The sequence below is a fragment of the Manacus vitellinus genome, unplaced genomic scaffold (assembly GCF_001715985.3).
Source record: "Manacus vitellinus isolate BGI_N305 unplaced genomic scaffold, ASM171598v3 scaffold_4_pilon, whole genome shotgun sequence".
NCBI lineage: Eukaryota > Metazoa > Chordata > Aves > Passeriformes > Pipridae > Manacus > Manacus vitellinus.
In genome coordinates, this window is record NW_021940604.1 from 40,630,732 (window position 1) to 40,655,251 (window position 24,520).

Here is a 24,520-nt window from a genome sequence, read left to right on the forward strand (position 1 = left end):
ATGATACTCAGCAAAGCCCAGACAGAGAGAGTCATGCAGAGAGACTCCATGGGATCTTGATTTGAGGTTAGGGTGGCATTTTTTAACTCTTTCAATGCTCCATCCACACACAGACATTTACTTGATTGAGTAATGTGAAACGTATGAACAAGTATCAAATTATGAATATATTAAATCGTGCCCCAACTTTTTTTGCCCCAACTATATTTTAACAACCGTATTTAATTTTTGTCACTTTTCCTGAATAAAAATATTTCTTCAGCTATAAAGATATCCAGCTCTAAGGTTTGGATACACTAAGTTGAAATAATATATTGATAGCAGGCAAATGCATAATCTGGTTGAATACGGATATCTTGAGGAGCTGAGACAATTTCTCCAGTTAATTTTTTTTAATTAAAAATATAGATTTGGTGATTTCTACAAAAAAATTTTCATAATTTGTGAAGTTTTTCTTGCTTTGTTGTTTGGGTTATTTTAAGTTTAGGATTATCTTTCATTCAAATCCTCCTTTCATTACATAACATGGAAAGAGTTTAATGTAATTTTTAGTATTGAAAAACAGTATTTTTATTTATCCTTGAGATTGAACATCTTAAAATTCGTGTTATGATAAATCCAATTACTAAGTTTTTAAACAGAAATATGACCTATCACACAGTTTTAATATGTAACTCTTTAACAGAGAAATGCCTATTATTTTAATTTTACTAAAACTATAATTTTGGGGACAAATCAAGTGCTTGTTAATACAGCATAGGTGGGGTTATTCTCAAAGAATTTTACAAGTATTTATTTTGCAAGTATCAGGTGATTTTTAAGGTTATTGCAAGTAAATCTTAACAAAAAAATTCTGTAAATAAAACCACAAACCATCACACCATTGGCAATTCTTCACATAAAAGATTAAATGCTTAAATTCTGTTGGCAATCTGATTTCTCAAAATCTTTATTCGTATTTCAAAGCATTTTCAGGGTCAAGGCTTAATAAAAGGTAGCTAATAAATTTTGTACATGTAGAGAAGATAAAAGGCAAAATAGTCAAGAATGGAAAACCAGCTATTTAAAAGTATGAATTCAAATCCTGGAGCAGGGTTTTGTTTGTTGGTTTTCTGCTCTTTATAGTGGCTTTTGTTCTGTTTTCTCTTATTATTAAATTTTCATTGCATTGTTTTTTTTTTTTATTGTCTGGTTTCCTATTTAGAAGCAAAATGTGTAAACATTATTCATATGAACAGACTTATTGAGAGCAAGACAGGGATTAGTGATGCATATAATTACTCATGTACAATTGTAGTGTGATGGTATTCAATTAGAAAAATCACAGGAGTGAGCAATACTCTTACAAGTTTTATAAAATAGCTGGCAGTTTTTCGTACAAGCGACATAGTAAATTAATTAAATTAATATTACATAATTTTTCAAATAGTATGTAACACATAAAAAACCCAGCATCTCTGAATTTTAGATTGTTGTTTACAGTGTCTTCTAATGCCATTAAATTGTTTGCCTTTCAGAATTAATTTTTTGTACTTTTTTCCTTTGAGATGTTTTGGAATATGGAAGAAAAGAGAATGGTATCCTTGACTCAGAAAAAACCACACAAAATTCTTTCTTTTTAAAAAACAAAAAAGAGAAATAAGCATACTGTTTCCTCATCTTGCTTTATAACTTAGGATGGGTGAGTTTTTTAAAAATTCCTAAATCCTAGATTCATAGAATCATTTACATTGGAAAAGATCTCTAAGATCATTGAGTCCAACCACTAATCCAGCACTACCAAGTCCAACAACTAATCACGTCCTTAAGTGTCACAGATACATCTTTCAAATACCTCCAGGGAGGATGACTCAACCACTTCGCTGGGCAGCCTGTCCCAGTGTTTGACAACCCTTTCAGTGAAGAAATGTTTCCTAATATCCAACCTAAACCCTGGTATAACTTGAGGCCATTTCCTTTTGCCCTGCTTCCTTTTGTCCTGCCTCTCTACAGCCTCCTTTCAGGTTAGCTGTAGAGAGTGATTAGGTCTTCTCTGAACCTCCTTTTCTCCAGGTTAAACAACCCCAGCTCCCTCAAATGCCCCTCATAAGATTTGTGCTCCAGATCTTTCACCAGCTTTGTTGCTTTTCTTTGGACAAGCTCCATCATCTCAATGAAACATATAAAGAATACTTATAAATAATTTGAATGTTGAAATCAGTACCTGAATAGATGTTTTTGGGATTTCACTAGAAAGAAACTTACCACTACCCCTTATCCAGTGACCTGCTCACCCTATCATTGCCTGCTGAATCTGAAGTTAAATCAATGGTCAGTACAAATCCTTCATCCGGAAGGTGTGGATTTCTTGATAGCACCATGGTCTTCCTTGCCTTTGATGCCTCCTCAGAGCACTTTTTACGAATTTGATGCAACCAAAGATTGAGAGGATCCGAGTATTCACAAAGGTGGCAAATTCTGTCTGACTAGCTGTTTAAAATGTTGATGGAGTTTGCAAAAGATAAACTAAATTTACCTAGTAAGGCTGCAGGAACCATGTCAGCTGCTTTCAGTAACTCTGCTCTTTCAATCGTATGAAAGAGTGTCAGTTGTCATCATGCTTCGCTCAAATTAGCAAACCTGTTTCTCAGCTTAATTAATGAATTAGCTTAAGCTTAAAAGAACTACACTACTTCCAGTCCCAAAGCTAGTTCAATTGTAGTCAAAGCAAGTTGATATCTCTGTACAGTATTGACATCCTTTAAAAATTTCAGAGCCAAAATCCATTGAAAATCACTGGGACATTGATCGAAAATCATGCTACCCTTTCAAAAATCAAACATTACTTTCTGTTTTCCTGTTGTTCAAGATGACTGTAAGAAGCTTCTGATCTATCAGAATATTGTGGAGAGCAAAAAGGTTTCCTTTATGAGCCTCTTAGGCCAAAAGAAAAAAAAAAGATTAATCCCTGATATGCATTACAGCACTGAAATGGAAAATATTTGCAGTCCATTTTATTACTTAGACAAGAGTTGTTCTCTGATGCAATCAGTAACACTGCACACTCCCTCCACAGGCAGTGAACCTGAGCTAGGAATTAACTGGGCTTTAATTTTTTATTCAGTGTAATTTATTTTTTCTTCCAATGCTTTCTTTTTTCCAAAAAATAGATTTATAATAATTTTCAGAGATGAGAATTTTCAATTTAATGCACATATTGATAGATTATTGCACAGTGAATTGTAATTCTGCTTTCAGATTATAAACATGATAATTCATTTATCTGGTTGGGTTTTCTGGATGAAAATCTCACTCTAGAATGTTTCTTTTTGTTACAAAATATATGCTTGTTTATTTAAATGCTACTATGAAAAAATGCAGTTTAAAACTCATTTTAACACACTATTATCTTAGATTTACAACCATTTTTTCTTAAAAGAAATTTAGTCAATATTTATCTGATATTTTTAATGAAATAAATTTTACCCACACAGAAAGGTATTTAGATGAGTAATAACAACAAATAAACTGAAAATGCAAGTATTTTTTTTTAATTTGCTCATGCAGTTCATCACTAAAGAAAAAGCAATTATTTTACGTATGCATCAAATCTCTTTGAAAATTGATATTCATACTACTTTGGATAAACCAGAAATATGTTCAATAGACAGTTGAGAGTACTTAAAATTATGAATGCCACTAGCTTATATCAGAGTTGTGGAACTCATTATTTGTTGAAAGTTCCACATTTTGAGCACTGACTAAGACTGGGGAATACAGTGTCAAAGAGTAATACCGTTTGCTTTTTATTCAAGAGCATTATGTCTTTTCTTCTTTTTCCTTTATATCCTGTCTACAATAAATTTTAGTAAAGAAATCATAGATGATACATGCCAAAATCCAAAGTTTATGTTGAAGTACGATCAGTTTAAGGTGCCTTGAGGCCAAAACCACTCATTATTATGATAGTGGAAAAAATTATTTTCTCAAAATCTGCAGTTAAGGCTAAGAATGGATTATCAGTATTTTCTTTTCCAGTAGCTGTCTAAATTTCACTTGGCTCCCCGCCAAATCCCCAGACTCAACGAAAAAGAACTCTGGCAAAGAGCTAAGAAAAAAAAACCATGAAAGATACAAACTAGCCAAACTTCTATGAAAATAAATATATTTACATGTATTAGAGATGACATACTATATAAAATTTCCGAGAGGAAAAGGGAAAGGGAACGGGGAAGGGGAAAGGAACAAAAAAACAAAATAAAATATACACGGTCAAAAGCTCAAGATCTAGCAACTAAAGAATTATCAAAGGAATATCTTACTACTCTCCTTGGGACAGCAGAAGTTGCGCTGGAACGACCGCTGACAACCTCTGCCTCCCAAGGTCGGCAAGGCCTGACCAGGCCTCACTCCCCAACACGGCAGAACTGACAGCAGGGAACCCACACCTCTGGAAACACCAGAAGGAAAGAGAGCGAAGGCCTCTCCTCCTTTCTTCTTATACCCCTGGCTTACCTAAAAATCGTAGGGAATACTGGGTAATCTGGTCACTTCCTTGGTTACAAACTGGTCACCAAGGAAGACCTATACTAAAACTACCACAGTAGCATCTTAGAGTTCTGAAATCAGATCCCGCCTTTCCTCAAGGTACAATGGCCAATAAGGTATGATAATTTCCGGGTTTTTTTGGTAGTGACTAAAGAATAACTGAATGGTCATTTGTAGAATACTATAGCTAAAAAAACCCCAAACAACCAAATTAGCTTAGGCTTGAGATACTTCTCTGTTTTTCTAGAAAATAAGTGACATTCTTTCTATTGTGAGAAACTGGATATAGTCTTTTTTTTAGAAGACAAAACATAGGGAAATACTTCTAGAGTTAGGCATGACTACATGTCCTGATGGACTTTTAAAAAAACATATAAACTGCATGAGATCATTTTGGATAGCATATCTATGAAAGACTACAACTCAAATATTAAGGCCGATATTTCTGATATTTTATTTAAACATTAGTCAATTAATCAACCAATGCAACTAGAGTTGTAACCACAATAGAATTCCTCAACTTTGATAACTACATTCAAACTGCAGATCCTCACGACCACAGCTAGGTTGCCGCCTACTCCTGAAAGCTCCTGAGATAAATAGATGTCATTTCCTTTTTACAAAACTTTGTATCTTGATATGGTAGAAGGATTTCAGTCTTTACAACACTAGACTGTCCATGGTGTTGTTTATATTTAAACTTTGCCATCAAACACAGGGGATATATGATGTCCCCTTTAAATAATATCTTGCTAGTTGTAATTAAGTCAGGATATGATTAATTCAATTATATAAAAGATAGTTCAGACCAAAGTTTAATTTTCTCTACAGTCTGAAGAGATACAAGCCCTTATCTATCATCTGTGTATGACAGCATTCTATCTCTTAACACACTGTAGACAGCAGTTAAATATAATTTCTAAAAACTCTATGTCTTTCCAAATGCTGTAGTGAGGGGAAAAGGAATTTTTTCAGACAGTGTTCTGAGGTGACAGCAAGATGTATTCTGGAAACTGGCTCTGTGTTGTGGGCCTCTCAAAATTTCTGAGTAAAATGTAATTAAGTAATTACTTAAAACCCTTAATTCTAATTAGTTAATTAAAAGTAATTAAAACACACCTCCAGGTGTCATATTTACTAGTGGACAGGTTTTTTCATCACACAGTGGTTGTTTTTCTTTCAATTTCATACTAATTTCTAGACGGGGGTACCCTAGCAGACATAACACTAAAAATGTATTTAACATGGGGAAATAAATTTTTTCTCTGATGACAATTGCTGAAATTTTGTGATGCTCAGAATATTGATACCAACCTCCTCTGTTTTTATTATTTGAAAGTATATCAGGAAATCAGCAAACATAATATTCTGCTGCACTGAATGCTGTCAATTAACTATGAAAAGGATATAATTTTAATATCTATGAGTAGTAGCAGATTCTTGCATACAAAATTGTTTTTAAGTTTGCAGTCCTTACTATTTAGGTTGCGAAATTTTCTTTTCTTTCACCTTTAGTCGATATCACCAACAAGCATTGTCAAATCCGGTACTGTTTAAAGTGATGGTTTGATCTCCAGTTTGGTCTTTGAGTTATACTTTCTGTAATAAAACAAAGAGTTTAATTCAATAGGGAGCATTGAACATTTTAAATATCATGTAAACAGTCTTTTCAGGTAGTTTTGAATAGTATCCAAAGGAACCACAAATGAAGTTCTCTACATTTAAATAATTCAGCATAGAGTTGAAAGTGCCACTAACAGACGGAAACTTAAAGAACAACACTGTCTTCTCTCTCTGAAATGAGTCATTGACAGTGGACTAACTGAAATACAGAAAAAAAACCCACAGAGTTCTTTATTTGTTTGGGGATTTTTTAGATCTGTTATACATATTAATTATAAATTAGAGACACAGATCTGAACTGAAGTGTATAAATGTTTAAAAAGTTACAAATAATTGAAAAGGCAGGAAGCCCTTTAGGACTTCATCTTTCTTTTAAAGAATTCTATTTCTCATTTCATTTTGGAAAGCTGAATTCTTGGACTCATGGGAATGTTCTTTAAAATGCAGGCATGTGACTCCTGTTCAGAGCTGACTGACAAGATCTAATCTAATCTTCATGGGTTGTTATTTTAATTATCAGTTTATACTTGATTTGGGGAATTTATCTAAAGTAATGTTGAAAAATAAAATCTCAACTATCAAGCATTTGCTGTCTTTATTATTAATAAATTAATATTTCCTAGCCACTCAAGTATAGATCAAACAGATCATTGAATCTAATGCTTTTATGTTACGATTTCCTCCCTAAAGCTATTTATAAATTCTCTTTCTCTCCTTACTTGTTCATCTAACCACAAATAGATGTGCATACTGGAACATATACAGGTGTTCATATGAGAAATCAAGTAGAGAAAGTAGAAATTACTTACATGGAAAAAGTGTCTGTTTGCCAGTTCAATCTATTTCAACCTTACAACAATTTTATGCCTATTTCAGCAATTTCTGCACAATAGTGAATTGAAATTTTTCACATTGTGTATAAACAAGGTTGTCTATTTTGGTAGAGTCACACAAAGTTAATTTAAAATAAAATAGAGATTAAAAATATTATATGCTATAATTATAAGGGTAATTTATCTGTTCTAAACAGAAGCATTAAATAAACTTAAATTAGGTATATATAATTAAATCACATTTCTTGGCAACATATTTCAAGACAAAAATCTTTCTAAAAAAAAAAATGAAACTACCAAAAATTAATAAATAGATACACATTTGTGATAAAATTTAATAATTTTTAAAACTTAATGTCTTCAATTGTAACTTTTCACCAGCCTAAATAGCATCTTAAAAGTCAGAAGATGGGGGAAATTCTTTGAAAGATGAAAGATCCTGCTTTGCAGCATCTTCTAAAAAAGACTTGTACTTTGAAGTAATTTTTCTGTAATATTAATCGCTGCTGTTCTTGTAGTATAATGATGATGATGCCTATGAAATAAGCTTCTGTCATCTTATTGGTTTTTATCTTACAGAGGCATAAGGGGAAACTTCGGCACAAAGGGAGTGTAAAAAGGTACAGTAGAAAAAATTCTAAAAAAATTTGAAGAAAACTAGCACAGTATCAAAAAAAAATTAAAGGTAAAAACTACAATGGGTTAAGGAAGTGATTACTCAAAATAGAAAAAATAGATGGAAAACATTGTTTCTGTTCAGAGGAAGAAGGGTACCAGATATGGGAAAACAGAAAGTCAGTGATTTTTATGAGCTGCTTTTTTAAGCTTCCCCACTCTTATTTCATGAAATGGAATATTCTCTTCCCTCAGGGCTGAAAGCATTTTAGATTTGTTGATGTTCTGCCTTTAACTTTGCAGCCAAAACTAACATTGTTTTAATGGTAATATATTTCTATTTAAAAGAAATTTGCAGTAAAAAGTTGATTCTGGGCTGCTTATGTGCAATCCAGTAATTTTGTAATTGCTTCTATAGGCAATATAGCTATAGGCAAGTTGTCAGTAATTACGTAAAAGATACAAATCCTGGTTATAAGGAATTTTTCCATTGGGATAAACAATAGCCTGGAGCAAAAGGCAAGAGAATAAAACCATATTTCTAAAAATTTAAATAAAAATGGAAAGGTAAAATCTAGTACAAAGATCTGTAAGGCATCTGCAGTTGGCACTTATTGTGAAATCAACAGATACTGTGCATACTTATACACCCCCACATGCTTAAACATGCTTGCATATACTTTAAAGTTTGTCTTACCTTTCTGTAGGAGAGCTTTAAAAGGAGAAATATATGAAAATACTAAAGAAACAGAACTTGATTAAGCTGTTTAAAGTACAGTTCTTTATATATATTTAATCAATTTCTTCAATAACACCTCTGAGATTTGTCTTAAACCTATTTGTTTGGTAGAATATCAAGAAGACACATGTATTGCTTTTTTTCTTGATTTATTACAATTCAGTCACATGGCTACTTATTTCTGATTTAAGGGATATCTCTATGGCGAATCAAGATAGTAAGCAATGTTTCTAGTTAAAAAGAAAGCAAAGCCTAACCTGTTGAGTTATTATGTCAATGAAAATCTTTGCAGTGACTTCAGCAAGTAGTGGGTATAGACATATTCCCTGACATTTTTGAAGAATAAAATTTAATTCTGATTGCTTGATGTAGAACTAGATGTCCAGCTTTCAGAATTACAAAACGGGAAGGGATCACAGTGGGTCATCTGGTTCAACCTCCCTGCTCAGGTAGGGCCATCCTAGAGCACACTGCACAGTGTTGTGTTCAGACAGTTCTTGAATATCTACACTGAGAGAAACTCCACAACCTCTCTGGTTAACCTGTTCTAATGCACGGTCACCCGCACTGTAGAGAATTTCTTCCTCCTATTCAGGTGGAACTTCCTGTGCATCAGTTTTTGCCCGTTGCCTCTTGACCTATTGCTTTGCACCACCAAGAAGAGCCTGGCTCCATCCTCTTGACACCCTCCCATTAGTTACTCATAAACATTGATAAAGTCCCCTCTAAGCTATCTCTTTCTGAGGCTGAACAGACCCAGCTCCCTCTGCCTGTCCTTATAAGAGAGATGTTTAAGTCCCTTAATCATCTTTGTTGCCCTCCACTGGACCTACTCTAGGAGTTCTATGTATCTCTTGTGCAGAGGAGCCCAGAACTGGACGCAGAACTCCAGATGTGGCCTCACTAGGACTAAAGAGAGGCACAGGATCACCTCCCTCAACCTACTGTCAATGCTTTTCCTAAGGCACCCCAGGATACCATCGGCCTTCTTGCCCACAAGGGCACACTGTTGGCTCATGGACAGCTTGTTTTCCACCATTGTACACAAAATCGCTACCAGTTTTGCTAGTGCAAAATTTAGATAACAGTCACAATAATACAGAGTGACTTTGCACTTATCACTTTTACGTATCATGAGTCAATTTTTGTTCACTAACACAGAAATCCCACAGAGGAACAATAATTTTGGGATTCTTGCACTACAGTGGTACTTCACAGTCTCCTGTTTTTTGACCTTTGCTTCTGCCACTTGCAAAATTTTAAACAGTATACTTATATTTAAAATGGTAGCATTTCTAAAATGTTTATATGTCCTTCCTTTTAAATATTAAAAAAATCAATAAAATATAAGTGCATAAATTCATAATGGAATTAACCCCAGAATTAATGAACAAATGTTAGTCTGAATGTTCCAGATGTGAAAAAACCCCAATAATGTACTGAAAATTCATAATAAGAACAAGAAAAATGAATCTAGAATAGCTTGTCCAAATCCAAAGAAGCAGCAGTAAAACAATAGAAACAAATTAAATGATTATTGGTATCAGGAGAATATGCCTCATCCTGACTGAAATTCCGGTAAGGGAGGAACAGCTTCAACACAGTGATGAAAGATATAGGAATAAAATTCATAACTTAGCAAAAATACAAGTAAAGCCGTAGATATATGATATATATTCATTCACTGGTTAGAGAACACAAAAAGGGAATCCTCACCCTTATGCAAATTCAGTTTAGCACTGTTTTTTGGTAGTTTTCTTTCAGTCCAGGAGAGAGGAAGTAAGGAAGAAGATTCATATTCTTATGAAACTTCTTTCTCTGGAGACCATAATGTCTTCTTCAAATTATTTAGTTAGAGAATTAGCAATAAAAAAAAAAATAAAAAAATCCATGATTGGAGAAATGAGCACAGTATTTATCTAAAGTTGAAAACCAAAGTGTCTCTTCAACATAGGCCCAGCTCAAGCTTTGTAACAGTAAAATGCATACACATGAAATCTCATTCTTTAGCCCAACAGAAGAGCATCAAAAAAGTACATCCTTAACCAAGCAAAGACTTTTAAAGTTGCCAGCTTAGGCAGCCACACTTGCCAATCATTAAGCAGCCAACTGAAAGAGGTGGATGTATCAAGCTTATGACTCCAATTCATAACCAAGTGTGCATATATATATATGTATACATATTTAATGAAAATTATTATAAAATATAAAATTCATTGTTGCTAAAAAATACAAAGCACCAGGTACAAACAAGGTTATCTAGGAAAATATGCTAACCAAAATTATGTTACCTAAGTGGAGAAACTTATTAATTTCCAAAGTTAGACTGAACTGTAAGTCATGCTTTGTGACCAAAAAAATCCCCATTTAAATTAGGTATTTCAATGGTTCTTGGGTAACTCTGGGACAAAGTTGTTATTAATACATTTAAGCGTTGATATTTTCCTCAAATATTAACAGGGGTTTTTTTTAATAAAATATTTTATATTTGACAGCTCTCAGCAGTAACTGTTGAGTAGCTTTAGCCTAAGAAAATAATTTTTTTTTCTGGGCAGGACATACTGGCAAGCAAATAACCAATCTCCTTTCAATTAATACTATCTCTGTATTAAGATAAAGTAAACAGTTAACAGCTCAAAATGGGAACACAAAAAATAAAAGCATTTGTTGTATTCTGCTCTATATTTTCCCTATCAGGGCTCTGATTTTTGTTTTCCTGGAATAAAAGCCAAATGTTAGCATACACTTCTGTGAAGGGTTTTGTTTGGAATTTTCATTAAAAGCTCTTCATATGACATAATGAAACTCTGTAAGTACGTGCTGAATAAGTACGTCCAGAATAAAATATGTTTAGTATACTTAATGACACTAGCCTCAGCAAATAAATTGTCTTTGTACCTCTGTGCAGACTTTATATGTCAGTTCATTATACAATGAAGGATAAGACTTAGACAAGACAAACTCAGGTTACAAATTAATAGGATTGAATGTTAAAAAGGTTACAGAATGGTCACTGAAGTCTGTGTCCAGAACAGCCTATGAGAAATTTAGCTCAAGATGGATTCATAGTTGAAATGAATTAATTATATGAAAATAAAATAATGTAGGTCTTAAGAAGAAGAAACAAGATCCATCAGTTATACATCAGAGTTAATTGGGTATTTCCAATTATTAAGACTCCATTGTTCGTGTCAGATCTAATAATATAGTGAAAAAATAATTGTGTGACTAAAATGGAATCATTATACAGTACCTACAACTTCAAGGTCTTGAAGTTCATGAAATATCTTCTACTAAACTAAGTGTTGTCTGCAGAGAATCATAGGCAACCTGATTCAATTCCTATCAACTTCACTGATATTATCCCCACAAAATTTAACAGAAGGCAGATTTAGCCCTAAAATCTTAGTAAAAACTGTATATAAATGATGTTTACACAGAATGTTTTGCTTCAAAACTGTTATGTTTCAATTTTGAGTGTAAAGTTTTTACCTTCATTTAAAAACTCTTTTAAGATCATAGTTGGAAACAAGCACAAACGAATGAGACAGATTTGTGAATTCTTGAAAGACATGAAAGGAAAAAGAATAAGGACACAAAAATATTTTACTTGCCTTCTGTTTTGATTGAAAGGAATATCTAGGGATAGACTGGGTGCTCTCACAAAAGGCTGCATCAAAAGTATTCAATATTTTTTTCTTCATAATACGTCTAACAAAATTAGCATATGTTTTATAGATTTTTAATCTTTACATAGGGATTGAGAATGGAAATAAAGTAATTGAAAAGTTCATCAGATTTTGAAAATAAGTTTAAATGAATGGTAAAATAAATCTTCAGGGAAGCTTTAATCAGAAACTTTCTAAATTATTTTCCACTCGTTCCCATGACATGTACTGCAATAGCTGACATTTTTCCTTCAGAAAATTCTCTTATAATAAAGAGGTAGAGGGTTTGAGGTAGGGGGAAAAAGCTTTTTCAGGGAATAACTTGTATGGAAGATCTTTAGTTAGCATTATTTATCTGGTCCAGAGTGGATTTCTAATCAAAGGACGTGAGAGCTTATTCTTTCATTGGTAATTGATTAATGTAGTAGAAACAGCAACTAGTCATTACTTCATGTCAGTCAGACCTTTAACATTGCAGTTATTTTACCCTATGAAACAGGTAATTTAGTATTCTTAACTTCTATGACTATTTCAGTAACCTGCTGTAGACTACCAGCAATATAAATAATCTATAGCAGAACCAGCTCACACAGAACACGACACAACATAGTTTGTGTCCATGAGTATGGTTTTGTGTTTGGCTAAATATTCATGCCTATGGTTAAAGAATAAGGCTAGTTAACCTAAAACCATCCTGAATTGCCTTTCCCGACTTCTTGTGCTTATGTCTTTCTGCACAGTTCTGCATGCATTGCGCGACAGAGAAGTTTGAGAGTTTGTTCCATGTAATAGCCACAATTTGTCTTGTCTTTTTTTTTTTTTTTTAATGAAAGTTTTGACTCCATGCATTAGCAACAAAACAAACTGGCAAAATGATGTGTGCCATAGTGTCCTTCTGTTTGGATCTAATTTGTAATTATTCAAAAAAAAATCAAAAAATCTGGATGTGAAAGTCCAAATCACAAGAAATTCAGAGTTATGACATAGAATGCTCTTACACTTCTAAGATATTTAATTTAAAAAAAATTATAACCTCTGACAAAATGGAAGATCTGCCTGCTTTAAATTCATTTAAGAACAGTAAATAAACTTGGACATTCATAAACACCCAACTCAAAAACTGAAACAATGGTATGTCCTAGTGGTGAAACCTTTCCAAATGGTGCATGGGTAACTTCCAATTTCAGTTTAGCAGGTTTACATCAACGGATGCAGTTTTTTAACAGCTGGCTAAACTTGTATCGAAAGCTGAAAAGTACCAACCACAGTTAAAAGATGTGCTAAAGCTTCTGGCTGACCTCTCACACAACATTGCTGAAAACTAATGTTTTCTATCACTCTGGAATGTTGGAGGGCCAGACATTCATCACCTACTCTATAAAGATACCTCAGAATAACACTTTAGATGTTGGTGAGTCACCACTTTCTACGTGCACCATACCTGTGTCTGGTTATTCTTAGCCTTCAGAACCCAGTACCCTGGCCTTATCTGTGAGCTCTGCCAGCATCTGGGCCCTCAACACCTCTTTGAGTTTCAAAGGGAAAACAATTTGTAACCTCACAACAGCTTTTCTCACAGAATCATACAAAATGCTGGAAGGGAGCTCTGAAGTTCACCTAGTACCACTTCCTGCTCAAAGAACACTGACTTCAATGTTGCTCAGGGGCTTATTCAGGCATGTTTTCGCAACTTCTGAGCATGGGGGATTTCATAACCTCTTGGATGACTTTTAGCACAATCATTTAAAATCATTGAAACTTTAGTAGTTAAAATTGGCCAACAGAGGAAAATATTTTTGGAAGTCGCCTGACAATAAAGTGAGTTTCATCAGGAAGGGTAAGGATAATTTTTGAAACTGCATTTTAATGAAGACATATTTTATTCTCTGGTCTCTTTGATGACTCCATAGGAAAAAGAATACAGTGAAAACAAACAACCAAACCAAAAAATTAGGGGGACTGAAAAAGAGCAGAACATAAACTACACAACTTTATTTTGAGAAGGAATGTAAATAAAACATATTAAAAAATGTTATGAGCTTTTTAAAAACAAAACAAACAACTCTGGCGAATACAAAAATTAATAAGATAGCATAGACTAGATTTAAATAATAGTAATAAGAGTTTTAGAAACTACAGAGTAGAGAAGGGATGGAAATTTTTCAGAATACATTGGTATAACATTCTTGAAGATCTAGTTAGCAGTAATTTTTTTATATAGAGGAAGCTGACAGCTGATTTAGAAATTGCCACAATAGGACAAACTCACATTTTCCCCAGTTAAGACAATAGTTCTGATTTTTGTATACTATGCTTTTCTGATATTGGAGATCTACTAAGCCCCTTCCAAATTTTCGTTTCTTCCCTGAATTGCAATTTGGATTTAAGAAAGTGCTTTTTCTCTGTATATGGCTCTCCTTACTGCTGCAATGGATCCTTTTATCACTTTAGCCAGGAGAGAAGAGATACATCAATAAAAAATTATAATAAAATAAATAAGAGAAAACTATATCACAGACAATTAATTAGTGGTACTTTTCACACCAGATATGCCAAAGACCTAGATTTTATACACGTGTTGTGTTGGTCTTTCTAGTTACTTTGTTTTATTACCCAGATGAGAATTGAACAATAACTGATTCACATGAGTATTCCTTTTGAATTTGTACTGCTTCAGCCCTTGGTTATCTTTTAAATCCCAAGTAAATTATGCACATATCTGGCTGAGAGCTTACAGAATTCTTTTGGGATACACAGAATGAAGCAGGAAAGGACAATGAGGATTCAATTATAGAGATTCATCAGATTGTCATCAGACATAATACCAGAACCTTCTAACATCTACCCAAGCACTTTCAAATATTGGCATATAGTGATCCTAACCATGACTTTAGAAGGATGTTCCAGATCTTACCCTATTAATCAAATAAAAATTAGAGGGAATTATGAAAGAGATATGGAAAAGGTTTACAGACTAGCTTGTCAGATTTTTGCCTATTGCATATTTTCTAATTCTGTGCAAATGTCTTTAGAGGTCTTAATAGGCATCTCTATCTCCCTACTGGTAAGTGTTCCCTGATATTAACTACAGAGGTTCTTTTATTTTTTATTAGTTATTCTGCTATGTACCACACTAAACAATCACTCCCTATACCTCATTACAGCCTTCAAATATTTGTAGAATATCATGACCTATTTTGTCATCTTCTGTTAAACCTAGCTCTTTTAATCTTTACTCAGAAGTCTGTATATTTTTCCTGTTCATTTTTTTATAACATAACATTAATCTAGAAAAAGATTTACCTATTACTCACTCTAGGCTAGTAATATTTATAACTATCCATACTAGCAAACGTTAAAAATCACAGAATCACTTAGGTTGGAAAAGACCCTTAAGATCATCGAGTCCAACCATTAACCGAGCACTGCCATCCACCACTAAACCACATCCCTAAGTGCCATGTCTCATCATCATGGCTAGGCTTCACGAACAAAGATCTGACGAGGGCTTTACCCACGTTTGTTACAAGCGCGCTGGTGGCTAAAAAGGCCAATATGAGATAGACACATCCGGTTGCAAAAGGCACAGCAGAGAGACTCCTTGTCTATATGTCTTTTAAATACCTCCAGGGAGAGTGACTCAAACCACTTTCCTGGGCAGCCTGCTCCAATGTTTGACAGCCCTTTCAGTGAAGAATTTTTTCCCAGTATCCAAAAACGTGGTATAACTTGAGGCCATTTTCTCTTGTCCTGTTGCTTGTTACTTGAGGGAAAAGACTGTGAGAGTCCTGATTTGTATCTCACTGGGTTGTTTGAGTGTTGGGTCTAATGAACCATCTTGATTTTGTGTGTGCGGGGGGGGGGTGGTGGGTAGAGGGCTAGGCCTTCAGTATTGGAAGGCACACGGTACGGCCTGCAGCCAATGTGGCTGAATTCACGGAGCGCACATGGCTCAGGATCCCTGTGGCTGAGCTGTCAACCAAATAAGGCCTGCCTGGTAGCCCATCCACTTCAGGTAGCCCCCTGAAGTCTCTGATTGGCTGATTCACCCAACACTTCAGCTAGGAGGGTATTGACTGGTCAATGAACCAGATGTCCCGCCTGGAAGGTGTGGCCACAGTTGCCAGGGCATATAAATGGAGGCACACCGGGCCTTCATCTTTATCCTTCCTTCTCTCCTGGAACCTGCCATCATGTGACCTCAGGTGAAAGCTATACAAGTTTTATTGTAACTTCTTCCTCTCTTCTTTACTTCTTTCTTCTTTTTATCTCTCCTTCTTTCTTTCCTTAATCTCCAGTGGGTAACTTAAAATCAATAAGTTGCATATCTCAAAATTGCATGGGATTGGTTTTTGATAGGTGCTTTGTGGAATGCTTCTTGGTGGTTGTTTTTCACTCCTGAAAAACCCTTTTGCCAAAATGCTTATTTTCTCTCTAAATTAAAAGAAGTTCTCTTGGAAGAAAGTGCATAGCTTTTTCTCTTTACACAATTCTAAGTATCAAAAAACTTAAAGGCTCTGCAAAAGTTCGGTGGGCGAACTCGGAGTCTAGATATAAGTAAAACACCTGGTAAAACTTGAGGCTTCAGGACTGGGGCTTTACAAAGACCAACCCCCATCTCTCTAAAACCTCGTTTCAGGTAGCTGCAGAGAGTGATATGGTCTCCTCTGAGCCTCCTTTTCTCCAGACTAAAGAACCCCAGCTCCCTCAGCTACACCTCTTAGAATTTATGCTCCATAACCTTCACCAGGTCTGTTGCCCTTCTCTGGACACAGTCCGGCACCTTGATGTCCTTCTTGTAGTGAGGGGCCCAGAACTGAACACAGGAGTGCAGCCTCACCAGTGCCAAGTATAGAGGAACAATCCCTTCCATAGTCCTGCTGCCCACACTATTTCTGATACAGGTCAGAATGTCCTTGGCCTGCTTGACCACCTGGGCCACTGCAGGCTCATATTCAACTGGCTGTTGGCCAGCACGCCCAGGTCCTTTTCCACTAGGGAACTTTCCAGTCACTCTTCCCTTACTCTGTAGTGTTGCATGGGGTTGTCATGAGCCAGGTGCCAGATCCGGCACTTGACATTATTGAACCCCAAACCACTGTCTTTGACCAATTGATCTAGCCTGTCCAGATCCCTCTGCAGAGCCTTCCTACCCCCCAGCAGATCATCACTCCTCCACAACTAGGTGTCATCTGCAAACAGAGGGTGCACTCAATTCTCTTTTCCAGGTCATCAATAAAGACACTATACAGAACTGGCCCCAATAGTGAGGAGATGGAAGACCACTAGTGACCACCTGGGTTTAACTCCATTCACCAATGCTTTCTGAGACCTGCCATTTAGTCATTTTTTTATGCAGCGAACAGTGCACCCATCCAAATTATGAGCAGCCAGTTTCCTCTAGGAGAATGCTGTGGTAAACTGTGCCAAAGGCTTTAATAAATTCTAGGCAGACAACATCCACAGCCTTTCCATCATTCACTAAGCGCATCATCTTGTCATAGAAGGAGATCAGATTAGCCAAGCAGGACCTGCCTTTCATAAAACCGTGCTGTTTGGGTCTGATCTCCCTGTTGTCCTACACATGCTGTGTGATGGCACTCAGGATGATCTGATCCATAACCTTTTGGCATCACGGTCAGGCTGCCAGGCCTGCAGCTTCTTGGATCCTCTTTCTGGCCTATCTTGTAGAAAAACGTCACATCTGCTCACCTCCAGTAAACTGGAATCTCTCCTGGTAGCCAGAACTACTTGATGGTAAATGTCTAAGTGAGCACTTCCACCAACATCCTTAGGACCCTTGGGTGGATCTCGTATGGCCCCAGAGATGTGTATATCTAAGTGGTGTAGCAGGTCACTGACCATTTCTCCTTGGATTATGGGGGTTTCATTCTGCTCCCTGTCCCTATGTTCCAGCTGACTGGGATGGGTACCTGGAGAACAACTGGTCTTACTACTAAGGACTGAGGGAAGGCAATTAGTACTTTAACCTTTTCCTCATCCTTTGTCACTATGCTTCCATGTTACATGTTCAGGTATTGGACTAGAGAAAGATTCATTACAGAAATTCTTTGGGTCTACAATGATATGTTGTAGTGCAAATCAAATACAAGCAGGTCTAACTGAGATGGCTACAAATGGAAGACCATTAGAGAATTTGAAACAGATTAAAAAAATAAAAGCAATACAATTTAAAAGAAAAGTCTGAGGGAAAAAAATCGCCTTGTATTATGAGAGTTAACAGAGAAGCTATTTTTAATATAAAACCTTATTTTTAAGCTTGGAAAATAGTACTCCCCCAAAAGGGTCACCCCACAACCTGTTCTTTTCCAGGCTGAACAATTCCTATTGTCTTAGCCTTTCCTCGTAGGAGAGGTGCTCCATCCTTCTAGTCATATTGGGGGCTGCCTTTTGGACTTGCTTATAGAGGTCTGTGTGTTGAGGACACGAGAGCTGGACACAGCACTCCAGGTGGGGTCTTACCAGGGCAGAGTAGAGGGGTAGAATCACCTCCCTCATCCCACTGGCCACACTGCTTTTCTGGATATAGCCCGGGATACAGTTGGCTTTCTGGGCTGCAAGTGCACATTGCTGGTTCATGTGCAGCCTCTCATTCACCAGCATCCACAAGTCGTTCTCAGCAGGGCCACTCTCAATCTGTTCAATCCACAGCCTGCATTGATACCATGGGTTTGTGTGACCCAGGTGCAGCACTGTGCATTTGGTCTTGTTAAATCTCCTGAGACTCCCATGGGTCTACTTCTTGAGCTTGCCCAGGCCCCTCTGGGTGGCATCCCATCCTTCAGGTGTGTCAACTGCACCCCTCAGCTTAGTGTCATCTGAAAATTTGCTGAGGTGCACTTGATCACTTCCTCTATGTCATTAATGAAGATATTAAATAACACTGGTCCCAGTACTAACCTTCGAGGAGCACCATTTGTCAGTGATGTCTGTTTATTTTTTTGTAGGAAGTAGCTGATGTTATAGAAGAGAATTTATATGCCCTTTTAAGAGTTAAAATATCTTCCACTGAGTTTTGAACATTTGTTTCATGTTAACTACCATATGCCATATCCCATGAAATTTGACCCAAGTACCATGAGGCCATCAATATGATATGGACAAAAAAAATGACGTGGTAGCAAAACTATGCAGAAAATGCTCTGCTATCTAAAAATTCAATAGCTCAAAAGTTTCATAATTTATTTCTCATAACTACCAATGATTCATGGCTAAAAAGCTGATATTTCTTACTAAAGGATATAAGAACTTTGCAGGAAAGACAAACTGAGATTTTCTCATGCTGATCTATCACAAAGGTTGTATTTTTAGACAACAGTTTTTCAGACAATAGTGTTGGAATTTTCAGATAATATCTCCAATGGGATTTTTATTACAAAATCACTCAACAACTACAAATTTCATGCAGTATATAGACTCATACACTCCAGAAAATGCCTTTGCTGGTTTGAAATCCCTTTGATTTCAAATTAATAGATACCATGTCGTAAATACTCAAAAGTCCTGAAGTAATAGAATAAAGAAATCTGTAACCCTAAGTGCTCTGCACTGGAGTCATCAAACCAAAATTCTTGTGTATAATCTGCATAGTCTAATGATACAAAAACACAATAAATAACTGAATTATATTAAAAGTTAATAAAAACCCGTACCACAATCTAGAAAAAACTTAGAAACTAGACCAAAGTTTACCCAAAATGCTTCAACTTTCACCAAAGTATATGAAAGAACTATTTTAGATAAGGTATAATACCATCTTAAGGCTTATAATAAATTAAATTCAACCATGTTTTGCACAAATTTTTGTTGTAACTATATATGTTGATGGGACACAGACAAAATAAAGAAAAATAATAAATAGGATAAAAATTAACAAATAAGTCAGAATAGACTTCTTTAGGGAGTGTCAGCTATTTTTTCTAGTCAATAGTTTATTTGTAAAAGGCCATAAAAATGTAGAATGCTTTTAATCACCATCTAGATACTGTAATTAAATGGTGATGTTGAGATAGGCCTTTCCAGGGAGCAGCAAGAGTGGGACTGCTCCAGGAGGGATAAGTCAGAAGTCAGGGTGTCCAGACAGGAGTAAAAGGAGACAAGGATCAGACAAGTTACCTGTAACATAAGTCTCATGCCTATCTATTAAAAAAGGCTGGAGGCTGGCCCTCTTAGGACTGATAGTGCCCTTGGGACGCTGGCTGGCATATACCAGAAAGCAAAATAATATAAAGGTGAAATGACATGTTGTTCTATAGTGATGATTACATATTGTAAACTACCCTATTTTAAAGATAAGTAGATTGACATGACAAGTGTTCATGTTTAATTGGTGCTCATAAAATCTCTGTGCTATTCTTGTATATTTTCTCACAGACTAATATTTCCTAATCCAGATAAAACTGATGAATTCATCTATTCAAGTCATTCCTTTTACTAACAAGAGCCTCTGCCAAGCCATCTTAATCATGATTTCCATAGTATTGTTTTTAACCGATGTGACTACTATCCTGAGTTCAGGAAAAATATCACTATTTATAGTTTGAAACTTATGACCAAGAAATCTTTTGAACTTTACCTTGTAGTCTATTCCTTCTTGTACACTTTTTATTACTGAGATCCCACATGGAGGAGGCAGAAAGGAGAATGAGATGGGTGAGTACAAAAGTATATGAAAATGTGGAAACGATGAAGCATTGACTACAAGGAATAATAATGATCATACTCCTGTACATGAAATGGTATCTATGATCTCACATAAGAAAAAAAAAACAATAGGTGAAAGGGAACAAACAGAGTCATAAAGCAAGGTTGTTCTTGCATAAAAAATCAAGCATATTTTGCTTACCTGTCTCTAGGTTTTGGAATGCAACCATGCTCCATTCTCCTTTGTTATCCACCATTAATAGCAACTTGCATTTTGAAACTACGTAATTTTTAGATGGCATCCACCTGTTAACTAGCTACTATAAAAAAATCCTCAGAGGACAAAATGTTAATATATAAAACTCAGGATGCTGAAATTTTTACTACTCTTCAGGATGCAATTTTTCTTTTAAAGGGCAGGCTTTTCCTAAACAGAAATCATATTATATTCATAAGAATAATAACATCAACTAAGTCACAATATTCATTCAGCTTTGCAGGGGCAATGAAATAACAGTGTATTCCTGTGAATGACACTGAAGTCTGAAATTATAGGATAATACATGAATTATATTTGAAAATTAAATTCAGTTTCCACTTTTACATAGGGGTCATTTATGGCTATAGTGATGTACTAGACTTGTGCAGATATATAATTTAAAATATGTTGTCAAACTCAATGCATGAAACTCACTTTTTCACAATATCAAAAATTCCATTTTCTAGGTCTCTTGATAATTTAAAGCATTTATGAAGATACTTTTAAATAGCATTCTGGAAGAATTTGTCCAAAATATGACCCAATAATAACTTTCAAATCATTACAATTCACAGAGCTGGAAATAGAAACTTCCAACTGAGTGTCATTATTCATATTCTGCTCTTCATGATCACTGTAATAAACTTCAAAGGCACATTGCTTTTATATATCTTAACTATATCAAGCCTCAAGACTGAATGCTGTTTTTCTTAAGGAAAATTAAAAAAGTTTTGTAAATATTTTTTTAAAATTTAATAGAAGAAATTATTCCAAAGAATATTTAGTATTTCAAAACATGCTGTACAATTGCTATCAGATTGACTATTGACCTAATTTTTAACCAAAGAAATCTGCAAAAGAAAACAGTACAGAAAAAATGTTCAGCAATGTTTGATATTTTTTCCTTCTAAATGTTTATAAGAACAATTCTTCAAAAACTGATGGCACAAAGTTGTTAAAAGCATGTGTGACTTTTTCTTTTAGAGATTTCTTTGTTGTAAAACAACATGTAAAATTAATCAATCTTTTGAAGAAAGTATGCATTTAAAAAACCCAAATGTGTAGGGGTTGTATTTTGGTTTGCTTTTTTTTTTTAATTTTATTTTGTATTTTATGCATATAAATATTTATTTCAAATGAGTTCGTTACATACAGTCTGGATGGATTATAAGCAGTAGGAGTTGGTATATTTTCAGAGTTCTGTAGAAGATTGACCAAAAAATGTTTAGATATTAATGGAAATCTACCATACTCCAATAGCTAATGATGAAGAACATTATCAGAGATTTCTGAAAGATATTTTCTTCTACATTATTCTACGTGTGAATACAAATAAACATACATATATGCTTGTACATCAATTTAAAGTGAATTAAATTGTATTTTCTGTTTCATTTTTTGTTCAAAGATTTCATATATATATTTCCTTTACTGTCAATCATGTTAACATACTTGATAGGAAACTTACATCTGAACATCTGAACTGAAGAAAAATAATTTTTGTAGTTGGGGTCTACATTTTCTTGCTGGTTACATCAGGTTTTATTATCAAACCTGCCAGCTGTTCTCATGGAAATGTCACCTATGCTGTAATTTCAGGAAGTCTTCCAGTGTGTTTTTGCTGAAATTATATAAACAAAAAATCTATTTTATCGCAAGACTTAAAATTTTTGAACAAGAAAAGGTCATTTGACCTAACAAGCCTTTACCTTTTAAATTTGCTCTATCTCCCATCCTTGGTTTAACATTAAAGAGGTGAAATTCTTATTAAGCTTTGCAAAATATTTGACTTGAAATTAAAGCATAAAAATTTATTCTTTTATGAAGTCCGACATTTTCCATTGTTTATATTTTAGAACTGTAAAAATGTATGTTAAAATATTATATTCAATACCAAAGACACCTTTTTTGTTTTAGTGACCACATTTTTTTCCTCTCTCATTTAATCTTTGTGGATTTTTTAGATATTTTGAGATGATCATGCTAATGAATACTTTTATTTGGAAACAATGTGGTTATTCTTACAGTACTTTTAATGGAATACTGGAGAAATTTTGACTTATGGAGTTGTTTAACATGAGCTCAAGATTTTAAACAAAAGAAAATTGCTATTGTTAAGGAAAAAGATGTCAAGATGGTGAAACGTTGTTCAGTCAAAAATGTTGAAACAAGTTACTTTGCATGGTAATAATCAAGGTTAAGTGCTCAGGGTTGTACTCCACTTTTGAAGCATTCACTGGGGACCTTATTGTGGTATATCAATACTTGAAGGGGGCTTACTGGAAAGATGGGGATTTTGCTAAAGCCTGTAATGATAGGACAAGGGGCAATGGTTTTAAACTAAAAAAGAGTAGATTTAAATTAGATATAAGAAAGAAATTTTTTATTATGTGTATGATGAGACACTGGAACAGGTTGCCCAGAGAAGCTGTGGATGCCCCATCCCTGGAAGTGTTCAAGAGGTCAGTTTGGGTGGGGCTTTGATCATAGTGATCTAAGTGGAAGATATCCCTGCCCATGACAGAGGATTTGAAATTAGATGATCTTCAAAGTTCTCTTCCAGCTCATACTTTTCTATGATTTTATGATTCAGACCAGCTTCCTTGTTCTAGCAACTTCTTTGTGTCAAAACACACAGAGAGGTGGATAGGTTTACAGGATTTAGTTGCTGAGAATTTTCTCTACAGTGTTCAAATACATATTTATACTGATATCCTGCATAGTTTCAGAAAGGAATAAAAGAGATTGTTTCTGTCTTTATGAAAGCAGAGCAAAGCCTTTTTCTGCTCCTATCCCCCATCACAGACTTATCTCTAATAGCTTCAAAATTGAGGACTTTTCTTCTGCAATGGAAATTTTTTGTGGGGCAACTATTCAGGGACTTCTTCCAGCTAAAAAAACAGTAGACAGCTGAAGCAGAATGGAACTGGTTTCTGTTATCAACCATGTCCAGGAAACAAACCCCCACTGAGCTGCGCCATAACCTCCAGTCTTTGAAACTCAGTAACTTTCATTTTATGTCCGTTTTCACTGTTTCAGCTTTGACATGCGTTTTTGTGTAGTATCGTGTAGTTAGTGAAGACTTACTGAGAGATGAAAGCTCCTGAATTTTCATGAAATTCTATTACTGCACTTTTTCATTTCCTATAGTCAATTCCGATGCTTAAGGCAAGATTGAGTGGATGTACGAATCTTTTTAGATTTAGCCCTGTGTTTGGAGCCAGCATTTATGTGGCTGGAAATTCACCCTTTTATTCTTTGACAAAAGTTATTTTCATGTAGTCATACCTTTTCTTTTATTTTTTTTTTTTTAAACATTTTCTAACTTGAATTTGTGTATAATCCTTCTGTATGCTACTTCTGGAGCCCCTTTTGTGTATACTAATAGCCTCATTAAACTTGACTTCAGTCAAAAGTATTCTCTCTCCTGAATACTTTACTACTAATATTGTTGTCTTGTCTTCTAAACAGTGATGTCCTGCTGGGCTATCAACAAGATGTAAGTGCTATAGTTTGTAGATATCCTTGTAAATCATATTTCAAATGGAAGGGAAATAAACCGCAAAATATCTCATGTATGCTGAGTGCAATT